Source organism: Antechinus flavipes, chromosome 2, assembly GCF_016432865.1.
Source record: "Antechinus flavipes isolate AdamAnt ecotype Samford, QLD, Australia chromosome 2, AdamAnt_v2, whole genome shotgun sequence".
Taxonomy (NCBI): domain Eukaryota; kingdom Metazoa; phylum Chordata; class Mammalia; order Dasyuromorphia; family Dasyuridae; genus Antechinus; species Antechinus flavipes.
In genome coordinates, this window is record NC_067399.1 from 485,512,236 (window position 1) to 485,528,733 (window position 16,498).

Genomic DNA, 16,498 nt, shown 5'->3' on the forward strand with positions numbered 1-16,498 from the left:
CCCATCTGCCTTAGGACACCACCTTCTGTACCTCTGATTGGAATATAGAGTCACAAACTCACAAACTCCCATTTAAGGAGGGAGCTGAATTCAGAAAATTTCATTTCTCATCTGGCTGCACTGTTCTGGGAATTTCTCAAACTTTTCCTCCAAGACCTTCCCAAGTTTCTCCTATCATTCTCCATTTTCCAGCTCATTTGAAACTTTCTCCTTTTGCTTCCATTATCATTCAAATGATATTTGAATTTAACTCAAACTATTTACCAAATAATCAACTATACTACCAATAATTATAACCAACAAAGAGTAGACATTAAAACACAAAAGTAATTTCTAAAATCTTTAGCAAAACCAGCCATTTTAGTAAAAACTTTACCTTTTAGTGTCTTCACTTTCCTTTATGTGACCATCTCCAGAAGAAATGATCAGATGAGGTTTATAAGGATTTATGCTAAAAATATACAAATATAATAAATGCAAAGTTACACACAGAATGGCAGTTTACCCAAAATATTGATTTTCACATATCTAAAGCATACAGATGAAATCACAGATTCAAAGTTACAAGTTGAATTTTCCAAAAATAATTATCTCTGAAGATTAAAATAAAAATTATTCAAGTTCTTCCTTTTCCATTCTTTTTTATTTTTGTTCTACTATATTCATACAAGTACTTTAGCGAATTTATCATAAGAAAGAAGATGTATTAGGTAAATATTATGAAACTTTGCAACTCACCAAAAAGTTGTTTTGAGAATCAAAACTAGAAATTCCAGACTAATATGATTTCCTCAAACTAACTACCTAAAAATAATCAAGTACAATACTAATTTTTCCAAGAAAATCTGGATAATATTTTCTACTAGTAAAAATTCAGCAAAATTAATTTATATTATTTTATCTACTTGGAAAAAATATTTGACTCTGGTTATGAAAATTGTCATAATATAAATGAAAAGTTTATTAATCCTAAGTACTGTTTGTATGTTGTACAGCCTAGGGAACTTGAGGATAAGTTTTTAAAAGTTTAAATTTTAACATACTACATATAGTGTTTATACTATATTGCTATGAAAGTACAAGGCTACCAAAAAACCACAAAATTTTGAATATTTTACTAACAATAAAGTTCAGTTTTTACTTTGATATTCAAGTTCTCCACATACCCCCAAATTCTAGATTAATGGTGTCAAATTCAAACTAACATAGATTCCTGCCTCCGGCATATTGACTTAGAAAACCACAAATTAATGTTAGTTATTCTTTTTTTTTTTATTAAACATTTCCTAATTACATTTTTTATCTAGTTAAGGCCCCCAGCTTAGCAGTGAATTTGACACCTCTGCTTTAAACCAATGTTCTCTAAACTTTTTTCATTAATTAAAAAAAAGTATCAGCATGAATCCCAATGTACATTATATTTTTATAAACTATATAGATTATAAACTACATATACACATAAATTATAAAATATAAAATGTTGAAATTTGAAGTGAATGAAATATTTGATTATAATGAATAATTATAATCATGAACAATTAATGAATAAAAAGAAATAATACAATCAACAAAAAACCACTGGATTTGAGGTGAGGGCTGACTTGGTCAAACCTGTGCTTTAGAAAAAATTTCACTCTGGCAGCTTTAGATGAGAGGGAAGAAACCTGAAGCCACGTGATCAATTAGGAAGCTATTTTAAGAGTCTATGTGAATTGATGAGAACTTGAATAAAAACTGTGAATAAAGGCAAAAGTGTAAATACAAGAGATTTTATGAAGATAGGAATGACTGCCTAGATATAAGGGATGAATGATAATGACTTTTGAGGACATGAATCTGAGAGAATGAAAGAATGTTGGTTCCCTCCCATGTTAAGTCTAAAAGAGAACTCAGGAGAGAAAGATAGAGATATTGTAATGCTGAGATGAATATCACAATTTATTCATTCCTGCTTCATTCATTTATTCCTATGATATAATAAAGGTTCACCTGAAACTAATTAGTTAACAATACTTTCTCTACTTGGAAAAAACACCTGACTGATTAGAAAATAAGAGATTCATGAATTAAAAGTTTATTGCTACCAAATACTATTTATATTTTGGTCAAAATGAAAAAGATGAAAAAAGAGGGAGAAGAGTCTCTAATTTATCCATCATGGCCCAAAAGTACTCTCTCTCCAGAGAAGAGCTAATAATCCAGAACAGGACTTCTTAAACTTTTTCCACTTGTGATCCTTTTTTTTTTTTGCCTGAGAAATTTTTACACAACTCTGGGGATATAGGTATTAAAAATATGTATATAAATCAGACATTTACTAATAATGGGTTATAAATAAATTTATTTTAAAACAATTCTTTGGGATACATATAATTTTACTGTTTATTAAAGATAAAAGTAAATCTGCACATTAATAAGATGGATGTGCTTATTTATTTTACATAAAGAATTAAATCTTGGCAGAATATTTGATACCTCTTTCTGTTGCCTTATTTTTGACTATCTGCACATTGTTATGCGACTTCATATGGGTTTACAAACCATAGTTTAGTAAGTTTTGGTCTAAAGGCTAGGAGTTAGGTATGTTTGAGGGAACCCACCATAAGGCTTCCTAATGGTACTTTTGAACCTTATGTTGTGAATATCTAGAAATTTGGAAGCTTGTACAAGAGTGATGAGATTAACAAGTGAGGGAGTATGGGGGAAAGATTGTGTTGGAGATAAACTACTGGCTATTTAAGGAGGAAGGAATATAATCCATTTTGTCACCCTCCACTGATTGACCACATATCTATGGGATTCAGACCAAATTTTCCTTAGGCTTCTCTAGGAACTATTTTCATACTCTTTCAGATACCTAAACTAACCCCTTTTTTTTCTTCTACTGAATTTCTTTTGAAATTTAACTCAAGTGCCAGCTTCTCCAATGCAAAATCAAACTACATTCAACACTGCAATGAGTCTACTCAATTGGTAATTAACCTTCAGCCACTTAGGTTTCATATAGCACTTCACAATTTTTCTAATATACCTAATGTATCCACTGATCATACAGTTTATATTTTGAAAGTATATCTTAGAAAACTACCAGAAGCTCAGAAAGATGAGGTGACCATGGTCAACTCGTCTTCCTAACATCCAAATTTGGCACTCTATTGACTGTACAAGATTGAATTTCTTCCTACTTACTTATTATGCATTATTTTGTATACAACAAAGCATTTTCTTTGAATCCCTAGTAGCAACTAGCACAATGCTCAATGACTTCCTAATTATTTCCATGCCTGAAGTCCCTTCCTTCTCTGAATCAACCTCTACATAGCTGCCAAAGTGACCTTCCTAAAGCACAGGCCTCTCACTCTCCTACTCCCCAAACTCCAGTTACTGTCTATTCCCTTGTAGGACAAAATACAAAATACAAATCTCTCTGCTCGCTTTTTAAAAACTTATTTAACCACTATCTAGACTATATACCTATATTATAGTATAATATTACAATACTATAACATATAGTATTATATTAGAATACTACCTAGTATTCCAACTCTATTACATCTTACTCTCCACCGAAAGCACTCCAAATGAGCCTACTTGCTGTACCCTGTCTAGGACATTCAGTCTCCCATCTCCATGCCTTTGCACAAACTGTCCTCTATGCCTGGAATGGACTCCCTTTTTTATCTCCACATCTTTACCTTCCTACAAAGCTCATATCCAAGGCTATTCCCAGCCTCATGAGGTTTTCTGATAGTTTCAGCTGGCAATACCTTACCCCAACCTACTAATCTGTATTTGTTTTATATTCACTTTCTGTTTACATACATGTGGACTTATTGCTTACCCTAACAAATCAAAAGCTCACAAAAGGAAAGTCTACTTTTGTCTTAGTATACCCAGTACCTAGTACAAAGCTGTTACTTGATGATTCCCACCTCTTGGCAGAGAGGTGACAGATCCAAGATGCAGAAAGAGATATGTATACATTTTTGGGCATGGCTGTTGTGCAGATTCACTTTTATCAACTAAGCTTATTTGCTACAAGAGTTTTTTTTCTTCCCTTCCTTTCTCTCAGATTTTAAATGAGGAATGGGACAGCAAAGGGGTAGCAATGGCAGTGCTCAAAAATGGAGAGTCGCTAAAAAATTTCTTTAAATAAATAGAAAAGTACAGAAAAAAAATTCAGAAGGAAAGACAAATAAGCAGGACAGTTGAAAGTAATGTGTAAAATTTATTCTTAAAAAAAATATATATATATATATATATATATATATATATATATATGTAAAAAGAAGACACCGTTTCATATAGAATCCTTTTTTGTGTTCTGCTATGGGTATGGCAATGCTGTTTTTTTGTTTTAAGTTATGAAGTTTAAAAAAATTTAAAGAGTAGCTATTTAATAAATATCTGTGGATCTTGATGCTTAACATATAGTACATTTGACTTTGGGGGGGGGGGGGGGGCGGCTGAATTAACTTCAATTAAGTAACAAACAGCTTAAATTGCACAAAGAAAACAAGTGAAACCAAGAAAATGTATACTCCAAACTGTTATCTGAATGGAAAAACGACAAAACGAGAATTCCTATTGGCAATCTGGATCGACAGGGTTAAAGAGTGCCTAGGAAATATATTCTTCTACAAAAAGGAAAAGCACAGATGCTTGATTCAGTTCTTCTCTTGATTACAGGAGCCAAGTCTGAAGACCAAGAGAAGGCATTAGCAGATGGTTCGAGGTGCATAAGTCAAAAGGAAACTGCATTTGCCTTACAGAGCTTCCTAGCAAATGAGCCTGACTGATGCCAAGAAAGCCAGCCGGCTCCAAGGAGAAAAACAGCAGGATACCTGGAACCCAACAGTCCAGCAAAAGAAAGGAAATCTCAAGATACAATTACCTGGCAAAAAAATACAAGGTCTAGTGTCACCCATAAGCATAATGCTTCACCTCAAACACCTCCTTAACTAGAGGGGACATTTTTGGCCTGCCCAAGCCATTTATTTTAAGCAATGCTAGAACTATAAACTCATGTAATGGAAAACCTGCTAAGAACTAGTCATATTCAATGGTTATACTCTGACTAAGCCACTGAAGAAAAATAATTCACTAATGCACAAACAGCTTCCTTCTGGGCTCTTAATACACCCCAACCAGCTGGACAACAGACAGAACGGGTCAAAAGGAAGCATGCCATATTCAAGGTCAGGGACTCTGAAAAGCAGTCAGCAGACAACTGCCTAGGATTCTGGAAGAAATACAAAGAAATTTTATTTTAAAACATCAATTTGTGGATGTGAAATGTGATAGGCAAGAGCTTAAGAACTGACTCATTAATTACGGTAAACTAAAATTCATATTGTAAGAATGAAATCAATTAATAAACTGTTATAGCAACTTGAAGAGTGAAGCTAAGCTACTGATTCTTTAAATCTGTTAAAGAGTATAAAAGGCTACTTAATATGAAAATATACTTACTTAAGTGACTTTCTAGAAAGGATTTTAGTTTCCTATTTGTCTTTATATAGCCACTGTAATAAATTCAAGCAAAAAAATCTATAAAAAGGCCTACCAAAATACCATTCTCATAATAATAAATGTAGACCAGTTTCTAAGACTTGTGACCCCAAAGACTTTAGAACACAAAAAAGTATTTTTTTATTATTATTATTATATTATATTTCAATTACCCCCAATTCATTAAATAGTCTATTAAACCCTCATCAAGTGACCCACGGGGAGAAATTTTAAAATAAAGAGATTTTTTTAAATGCACTCATAAAACTGCCATTGCTGTTTCTGGTTTTACTGAAAACAATTTGAATTTTAATACTTCTCTAAAGAAATATGAATCAGTGAACAAAAACTGGAAAGAGCTTGTATTGTCCAAATCTAGTAAAATGCAAAAGTTATTCTAGGAAATGTTACTCAAAAGACAAAATTTGAGTAGCTCACCTCAAAATAATCCAAAGCATCAGAAATTAAAATAAGAGAATGAAGTGTCTAACTTTTAAGTAATCTTTGAAAGATACAACAATTTACTATCAACTACAGCAGCCTAAATATCAAGTTTTGGTTGGACTGGACCTTAATGATACTTCTTATAAATAAGGAAACTTAGGCCTAAAGAGATAATAAGATCATAGAATTTCAAAGTTAATGATCAAATATCTTGTTGAACCCTTTACTTTTTACAGATGAGGAATATGAGGCCAAAAGAAAGGCAGTAACTTCCTCAATGTCCTGCATATAATAAGCAGCAAAGCCAGATTTTTAAACAAAAAGTCACTGACTTAGATAAATAACTGTTTCAACTACACTGCTATCCTATGTCACAGCTAATAGAAGAACCAGAGCTAGTGTCTTTACACATATCCCTTAACTATTTTTCAATAATTTTCTTAGTAATTAGGTCATTCATGACCTTGGAATCCTATGTATTCTCTACCTCATAAGGTAGTTATAAAAATTAGGTTCAAAGGAGATTTCAAGTTTTAAATAAAGAACAAGTAGCAAGTAAATAATAGCTAGCATTTACAGAGTTTAAGATTTGCAAAATGCTTTCCACATCCCTCATTTGGTTCTCATAACCACCCTGGAAATAAGGGCTATTATTTCCCCAATTTTACAAATGAGCAAATTGAAGGAATGGAGGGATATGGGGAAATGAAGTAACACTAGCTGAGGCAGAATTCCAATGCAGTCCTTCCTCATTCCAAGTTCAGGGCTCCCTCTGCTTTGACACCTTTTTACCTAAATTGGCCTAAATGGCAATCATCTAAACTCCTATTTGTCTAAAGATGGCCTGTCAAAAATTTCCTTTCAAAATAGCACACAAAAATATACTCAAAATTTACAAACCAAATCAAAATAAAAATTAAGGGAAACTATACTAGATGTTCTAGATGGAAACCAGTGAACTCTAAATACTAAGAACAATAATGGAAACTGCTCCAAGGCACAGGAAATATAAAGCTCCTAGAAGCAGCAAAAAACCAAAGTAATAATAAAAACAGCACATTTTTAAAGAATTATAGAAAATCAAAGCAACAATTGTCACTGTTTCTGAAGAATGATAAAAAGAAACAACACTAAAATGTAATGAGACAATTATTTTTCTGCATCAAACAAGGACAATGGAAATGCCACCTTTGCACATGCAGGCACTCTCAATCTTTTCAAATTCCAGAATACTAGCTCAAGATTCAAAGAGTATTAATGAAAAGCTTCAACTACATAAGAATAAAATTATTTTTTAGCTGAGAACAAGAGTCTATGAATCATATATTTAAATGACAGCTATTTGGTGACACTCCATTTACTAGGTTACCTTGATATCAAGATAAACAGATTTTGCTTAAAAATAAAGAAATTCCATGGTATTTAAGTTCTATTAATGAAGAAAAAAATTTGACAAAAATTTCCCCCAGATTTCTCTTATCAGACATATTTTGAAAATTTATGAAATTAAAGAAGACGCTTGATTTCTTAGGTATCATTTTTCAAATACAGGTTCTAGAATTCAGGGACTCCATTGTTCACTAGAGTTTTGAGCCATCCTTTCCTTCTTTGACAATGCATCCTAAGCTATAGACCATGACAGCAGGTGCTACTTCTCCAAAACATATGTTCTCAGCTACTATTAGGTAACCTATGACTCTATTTCAAAAAAATGTAATAATACTAATCATAGTCACTTAGTCCGAACACCTCATTTTATTTTTATATATGAGGGTACTAAGGTCAGAAATGGTAAGTACCTTGCCCAAGGTCACATAGCTGGTTAACAACTGCACTATTAGAACCTAGATCTTCTGGTGACTTTGTAGAACCTGAGGTTTACAGGTACGGACACAACACTGGGTTCTAAAAAGCAAAGCAAACAAAGCATGAGCTCTGATAGGTCTTCTCAAGAAGGAAAGGTTAGGAGAACCCAGAGGATCAGTCTCAATTATTATATTAGCCTCCAAGTCAATGGATGATTTTTTTCCCCAGGAAAGGCAAACTGATCTAAAGCATAGAGGAGTTGTGATCTGCCAAATTTGTAGAGGGAGTATCCATAGCAAGGAAATCCCACTTTTATGAAGTCTAATTCCAGGAGTATAAATCCACAGCACCTAATTTTAAGGTAATTAATTAATTTTAAAGTAACTTCCTTTTAAATTTACACTGATGGTTTCACAGATCATTAGGAAATCAATTTACTTTGTTAAAATGACAAAGATTACAAATAATAACCTAAATTCTATCTAGAATTTAAAATAAGCAGTATTTTAAGAAATGGTATGGGGTCTTTAGCCTAAATTATATTACTGTAATTCCATGCCATTCTGTTATACTACCATAGCCACAACCATAAAAAACCCAAAGCACAATTGAGTCATTCTAAAAAATTTAAATAAGAACTATTTTATAAAATTGAAACCTGTCAAAGTTTTCTAGAGTAAATGCATCCGTTGAAAAGGTTTAACAAATAAGATTCACATATAGAAGATAGTTCATTTATATTGCATCATGAAGGGACAAGGTAATATGGTTAATTGAACTTTCCATATAACTGAAGCTATAATCTTGTTTTTTTTGAAAGGTAAATCAACAGATCTTTCAAAACATAAATCTATACTGGACTTGAAAACTAGTTAAACAAATATGTAAGAATTGTCTCTAAAAATAGGTTCTAAGGGGTTAAAAGGGTTATAGGAGGAAAATGTCTTAAGTTTTAGTGAAAGAAGTTTGTGACATCTAGAGTGCCCACACTCTGGAGAGCTAAAGTTGCTAAATATAACTATTTAAACTGAAAGAAATGAACATATTCAAAGACTCATACACCCACAAGAATGCCAAGTCTTTCTTTCAACTTGCTCTAGGAAAAGCCTTCACAACTAAATAGTAGCGAACAACTCTAGAAAACAATGTTGATAATTTCATCTAATTTGACTAACCTGTTGAAACTCTAATGGAATACAGCTAGCACAAATATTTAGGGGATATTTTACCTCACCTTTTATCTGCAGCACATCTTTGAGTTTGTCCTCTGTTAACCTTGACCCACGAAGACATTTTTAAATCCTACAACAATTAATTCAGGTTATTTGCCTTCAGGATCAAAATGATTAAATATTTCACACCACCATTTGAAAAGAGAAAATTTCCCCAATAAAGCCAGATTTCTCACCAATGATAGTCAATTTTTAATAAGCATTGTAATAGGGAAACAGTAAAATTAAAATCCACAAATAATATAAAAACTTCATTTATAAGCTATAAGGTAAATGAAGTCATTTTAAATGGGAGGACAGCAGCTCTGAAAGAACTGAGGTACATATGAATGAATGAACAAACATTTATTAAGCCAACTAGGTGCTAAGCATTGGGGATACAAATGCAAAGACAGTTCTGGTCTTCAAGGAGCTTACATTCTTTTTATGTCATGTCCTAAATTTTATTTTAAAAATTCTGAACTTATTTTATTTGTTGAAAATAAACATTTTCATATATAAAGCAAAACAGAAAAAGAGGACAAATCTCTAATATGTCCAGATTACTTTTCCTTTTAAGCATAGAAATTCAACATGTAACTTTCAAAGTTGTTTAATCAGCATTTTCATCTGGATTCCCTTACATAAAGGAGCTTCTATTCTTTTAAGAGATAACATACACAAGTTGCTCAAGAAGAAGCACTTTGATCCTGAAAGTTACAAGTGAATTAAGCAGTAGGGAAGTAGACAAACATACACCCATTAGAAACAATGACAGAGTGGATTTGATCAAGAGCAGCACAAGATAGCAGTACCCAGTAGTACTAATTTTAAGTATGGAGAAGCAGCAGGGCATACCACATAGACAATTGGCATTGAAATGGAAGATTTTCCACCTCTGAACCATAGTGGTTTCATAACCTGGGCAAATCACTTCATTTCTCTGGATTCTAGGTAGCTCTTTAGACTTTAAATTACAGAGAAGCTACCCAGTTGTGTTGGTAGAGGGGGGGTTCCTTACACAGGAGTTCCCTCTGCCAATGAATCACAGGTCTATTACTATTTCCAGCCCAATCTATGCCCTAGTATAACACAATTTTTTTTGTTTCCATACCCAGTGCCTTGAATATCATAGGTATTTAGTAAATATTTTGTAAATTACATTAAATTGAAAAGGGGCCTGTTACAGGTCTCCTAGGATTTGTTTGAAAAGAATATTGACCTTCAATGGAATAGACTCAGCTAAGCCTTGATACTTCCTAACATTTCCTTTCACTGACATTTTAATTTTATTATTTTAGCAAAAATCAACCTAGCTCAAACCTTTTATACCTTTTATTCCTGGAGATGCTGCTGCTGGATTTCTCTCCTCCCTTTTGGTAAGAAAGCAGGTAGAAGTCTCCCTCCACCCTTGTCTTTCAAGCAAACCCTAGGGTGCGACAAGAGGTGTTAAAAGATGTTCCAGTGGAGTCTTCAAAGATCCAAGGTAGATTTATTTATATCTCTTGAGTTACCTATTTATTATCCTCCAGCCAAAGCAAAGAAAACAGGATTACACTGACTGCTCCTATAGTGATCCCCTGTATGCGTGCCTAGACAGTCTCAAGCTTCTCCAATTACCAGGAGAGTTGAGCCACCACATCAATTTCTCCCCATCTTTACTATTATTAGACTGACCTCAATTTTATGACATTCCTTCCTGAACACATTCCAATTTCACACTCTCTGAACTTTTCAAAATTCCCTCCTCCCCACAATTCATAACACAAGCCCAGCATAACCTATTCTACAAGGTATTCCTTGACACAATCTTACAAATTTAGTAAGGATTATCTCTATGGATAGATGAGGACATTAAGATTAAGGGAAATAAATTAGGTGATTGTCCCAGTCACTTGAATGGTTAAGTAACAAAACAAGAACTAGAATTTTCAGAAAACTTAGGAAACAGGTTTTTCTGAATCTAATGAAAAGATCACTACACTCAGAGACCTGGGTTCTAGTCCAGAACCAGTTATTTGCCTCCTATATGATCCCAGGCAAATCACAATCTCTTTTTTTTTCAGTTTCTTTATTTATAAAGTAAATGATCCCCAAAATACTGAATGTTAGGGTTCCTCCCCCTCCCTGTCTTGGACATGAGAACTTCTATCTCATCCAGACTACAAACACAACAGACATTCACCAGTCTAAAGTCACTACTGATAGGCTGAAAAGCTTTGACCTGTTCTGTTTTCAACATGGGCTGGTTCATTCCCACTTAGGCAACTTCACAGGCAACCTCCCTATTGGGGGCTTAACTAAAAATTCAATACAGACACCGAATCAGCGTTAAGCCAATGCAACTCAGAACTCCTAATCTCAAAAGACCCACCAGCCTCAATTTAACCCATCGTAGGGATTAGAAACATGCTTTGCACTATCTTCTAACATAAAAAATGTCCTGGACCTGACATGATAATAGTTGTAATATTAGTATTACATAACTGAACAAACATAATGAATACAATAATTTAAATTTTCTATATTAGTAAAATTTAAACAATAATTGTATATTGTAAGGTATTTATCCCAGCTGTAAAAGCTATGTTTACCTACTTATGAATTCACAATTGGATTCAAAGTAGGAGAATAGGCTTAACCCCCAAACTGAGAATCTCTAGATCTTTGAGGTCCATTTTAACTTTAAATTCTATGGTCTTATTCTTCCTACTATATTTGTGCCTCCCAACAAGAATCTAAAACAGGACAGATCAATCTCCCAAGGCCTCTGTTTTCATATCACAAAGCAGTTTCTATTGCAGGTCAGAACTAAGTCAGTCAATCAACAAAACATTTATTAAGTGCCTACCATGGGCTAAGTCTAGAGAAGTACAAGAGCCTTTCCTCATCTCTGCAGACAGGAATGAAATGATAGCAATCCAAGTTAAGCACTGTCAGCACCTCTCAAAGAGGCCAGATGTCACAAAGAGGCAAGAAGGGAGAGGAAGAAAATGTAGAAATGAAAAGGAGGAAGGGGAAAAAAGGAGAAAGAATGGAAGAAAATGAGAGGGAAGGTTAATTTGGATAATAATTATTTTAATTCCATAATTCAAGTAATGCAAACTAGAAACACAGCTTCTTCAATAAAATAAATAACTTTTTAAAATGGTTCAGCCCACCCAACCACAGAAGAAAAATGAAGTAGATGTTGAACACATTTCCCAAAAAATTTAATGTATACAGACAGACAGATTGGACAAATGCTAACAGATGAACGATAAAGCGGACTTAGCATGAAACAGTGGAAAGAGCATTTGGCTTTGAAGTTGAGGATCTTATTCAAATTTCAAATCTTGCCACTGTGTGACTATAATAAACAAGTTACAATCTCTTGCTGAGGCCTATTTTTTTCATCCATAAAGTGAGGAGAGGGATTTAATTCAAGGGCCTTTTGAGGCCCCTTTCAACTCCTTGATACTTCCTCTTCTCCAGCCAACTTCACATCCCCTTTGCAGATAAAAGATTACAAACCAGAAGAGTTCAACCCTAAAAATAGTCATCTACAATAGTTACTTTCACTTCCTCAACTATCATTTTTAAAACCTCTGAAATCTGATTTCTAACCTCATTATTTAACCGAAACTGATTCCTCCAAACTTATCTATGCTCTTATTTGATCCTCATTCTCAACCTTCTTGTTTTCTCTGCATTTGATGCTGATCACCTTCTCCTACATCAGGGGTTCTACAAACTTTTTTTTTTTTTTTGGTAAATTTTGATAACTGTATTTAAGTATATAACTGGCTTCTTTGGTAATCCTATGTATCCTTTAGACATATAAATACATTATTTTGCAAAGGGATCCATAGGTATCATCAGACTGTCAAAAGGTTCCACAACAAGAAAGCTTAGATGCTCTTTCCTCTCTAGGTTTTTAGTGACTGACCAACTTATGTGAACCTCTACTTCTTTAACTGGATTTTCACCCAAGTTATACCCATAATTGTAGGTGTCTCCAAACATGTTGTTCTTTCTAAACTATCTCACTTGATCTTATTGATTTCTATGATTTAATTACTATCTTTCTGCACACGATTCTGCAATGAAGATATACCTCTCTAATTTCTCTAAGCTTCAGTTTTGTAATACTCAATTGACTGTTGGACACCTCAAACTGGATATTCCATTGGCATTTCAAACTCCACCCTTCTAAAAGAAGATTCATTACCTCCCTCCTCCATTTTCCCCTCTTCAGAACTTTCCTATGAATGTCAAGAGCACCGCCATCCTTCCAGTACTCAGGTTTAAAATCTCAGTGTTATCTCTCTCTGACTTACCTCACATACACAATTGACTGTCAACTCCTGTAATTTCTCTTTTAAACATCTCTCGATTATGAGCTCTTCTTTCAAATTATATAATTACTATTTTAGTTCATGTCCAAATAACCTCTCACTTATTGCAATAGCCTTCTAATTGGTCTTCCAGCTTCATGTCTCTGCCCCTTCATGTATTCCCTACTCCACTGAGCTGTCCAAAAAGATGTTATTGTAATTATGTCAACCTCTTACTCAACAAACTCGAGTGACCTCCTATTCCTTCCAGGAACAAATATAAAACATTTTGCCATTTAAATCTCTTTACCTTCCTATCTTTTCAATGTTCTTCATTCTACTCCTTTCCAACCCCTTTATAATTCAGCATATTGATCTATTTGCTACTCTGCTATTTCCCATTCTCATGCCTTTGCAATGGCTGTTCTCAATTGACTGGTATACTTTCTTCCCAGGCCTGTACTCTTAAAATCTCTGGCTTCCCTTAAGATTCAGCTAAAATCCTACTTCCAGGAGGCATTTCCAAGTCCAACTGTTATCCCTCCTAGACCCCCAAGTTGCTAGTGCCAGCCTCTCAGGTATCTTCCATCTAATCTGTATTTACCTTGCATGTTCTGATTTGTGCATCTTTTCTCCTTAAAGGCAGGAACTTATATTTTTTTCTGTGAATCTGGTTACACAGGCATTACATAAACCCTTAATGCCTGTTGACTAAATTTTATCTTGCCAATTCCTCAGATCCTCTCAGTTCTGCTCTTCCTCCTCCTTTCTCAATTGGTGATTCTTTCTTGGCATACTACTTCAGGAAAGCCCCTAAACATGCTTAACTTCCCTCCTTACTATGTCCTCCACAGCCTCTCAAGTGTGTCTAGCACAAAATTTCCTCTCCTCCACCCCCTCCAATTTTGTAACCATTACCAATTCAACTAAGAGGAAAATGGTTCTAACAGCCCTCTACACCGACCCCCCACCTCAAAAGAGTCTCCACCCATTAGAATGCAAATTCCCCTAAGTCAGAAACTGTCTTTGCTTTTCATTAGTGTCCCCAGCTTTAGCATAGAATTTGCCAAGTAATAGCACTTAGCACAGAGCCTGATACATAACAAGCTCTTTTTCATTCATTCAATTGAAGTCTGGATTAGATAAAATTGAGCAGGTCTGAATTTGAGAAAATGAACAATTTTTTAAAGAGTGGTATTGCAAGCTGGTCTCTGCCTCAAAAACCACCCATCTTCTTAGTGCTATTATTTCTGGAATTCATGGAACATCACAATTTCATAAGAAAAACAAATGTGGCAAAGAGCCAAGTAATGACAGACAGGTTGGTATAAGAACTATTGTAGAGAGTTATCACTGATGATTTACTTTGGGGAAAAACATAAAAATCACCAAGGATGCCTATGATAGAGATGAGCCTTTAATTTCAATAAGGTAAGGGGTCATTGGATGCAGTAGTATATATGGCTATTTGCAAAATGTTAAAATCAGCAGAGAAAAGATTTTCACTGTGTTAAAAAATCATTTCACCTATCTGAGCTTCCACACCCTCAAGTTTAAAATAGAAATGAACATTAAAGTATCACTAATGTGAGTTATTCTCTCCAGCATTTTTACAGAAAGACAAACAAGAAACGCACAAGATGAGATGTGGAGGGAAGTCAACTATTATAGTGGAGACGGTCTACACACTGATGAGATCACCGTTTTATCATTGTTACTATTAAAACTCACGTTCCTATATCGCTTTGTGCTTTCCTCACAACGATCCTGAGAGCTGAGAAGTAGGAGAGAAGGGGAAGAGAAGAAACGACTGAGGACAACGAAGCAAAAAGCAGAGAAAATGAAGGGAAAGTAAGAATTAAAGAAGGGCAAGGTGAGAAAGTTGCTGAGTACAAAAAGAGGGGCAAACAAGGGAAAGAAGGAAGGAGAAAAATCGAGAAAATGGGGAAGGAAAAAAGGTGAAAAGCGTGAAAGAGAAGGGTTAAAGGTGAAAGAAGGGGGAAAAGGAGGGTGGAGAGGCAGAGATGGGAGGACAAAAAGGGGAAGGAGAGGAGGAACAGGCACGAGACGGAGTGAATGGAGAAAAGGAGGGGAAAGAAGTGAAAACACGAGAAGGTGGTGGAGAAGATAGAGGCCAGAAAGGAAAGGAAGGGAAGGACTGAGGCGAGGAAAGACAGCAGAAGGAGCAGCTGAGGGCTGGAGGACTGAGGGTGGGAGAGGAAGAGCTCCAGCCACCGTCGCTGGAGCGCCCGACCGGGCTAAAAAGCAAAGGGGGAGGACCCGGGTTTGAGGTGTTGGGAAGGGGAGGCCCGAGGTCGGCCAGTGCCGAAGCTCCAAACTGAGACTGAGCTAGAGAGGGAGGCCGAGTCCTGGAGAGGGTTTATCCCAAGGAGGAGGGAGGAAGGGGTTGCACTTACCGCAGCTGGAAAGTGGCACTGCCGGACGTCCAGCTCCAAGTCTCCCACTGCGCCGACCTCCACTCACACCCAGGGGCCGCAGCGGCGTCCAGGCCCCAACGCTGCACCCGTCCCCCCACCCCCCGCTGCTACCTTCGCTCCGCTTCCGGCTCCAGCCCAGCTTCCGGTTCCTGTTCCGGTTCGGTACTCCTGGCTGCGGCTTCGTCGCTCCTGGAGACGGGCACTTTACAGCAGGACGCGGACGAGAGCGCCCTCTGCCAGACAGGAGGCCCAGCGCAGTCTGAACCGGAGTTAGCATTAAAGAGGGGGGGAGAAGGTAAGAGAGAAGGAGCAGGAGATAAAATTGGAAGGAGAGGAGACAGGATGGGGGAGAAAGGAAAAAGGGATGAAAGAGAAGAGGAGGGGAGGGAAAAAGGAGGAACATAAGGATGAAGGATTAGAGCTGGAATCCAGGGATTCTTCACCTTTTTCTTATCCAGTACCTCTTTGGCAATCGAAGGAGGCCTTTGGAAGCCACAGAATAATGTTTTCAAATGCATAAAAGAAAATGCATAATTTTACAAAGGAAATCAATGATAAGATATGAGCATAAATATATATTATATATAGTTTCTGCATATATATTACATATGAAATCCAACCCCCTCATTTTATAGATGAGAAACTGGAATCCAAAGAAGGGAATTCACAGAAGAATTAATTAAGTGCCTCCTGTGTGACAGGCACCATGCTAAACTCTGGAGATACAAAAAGAAGCAAGAGTCCCTAGCTTCAAAGAGCTCACAGTCTAAAT

At 35.5% G+C, this 16,498-nt stretch overlaps 1 protein-coding gene across 1 annotated transcript in view; it reads right to left on the reverse strand.

Annotated features, from left to right (window-relative positions):
* The window catches only part of LOC127550691 (nuclear receptor coactivator 5-like), a 31,342-nt gene extending 15,509 nt beyond the window's left edge, over positions 1-15,833 (reverse strand). The window contains exons 1-2 of the mRNA XM_051979810.1: positions 15,706-15,833; positions 377-451 (exon numbers count right to left, since the gene is read on the reverse strand). The gene's annotated coding sequence lies outside the window, so the exon portion shown is untranslated. The remainder of the gene's footprint in view (positions 1-376; positions 452-15,705) is intronic.
* Positions 15,834-16,498: the final 665 nt, after the last annotated feature.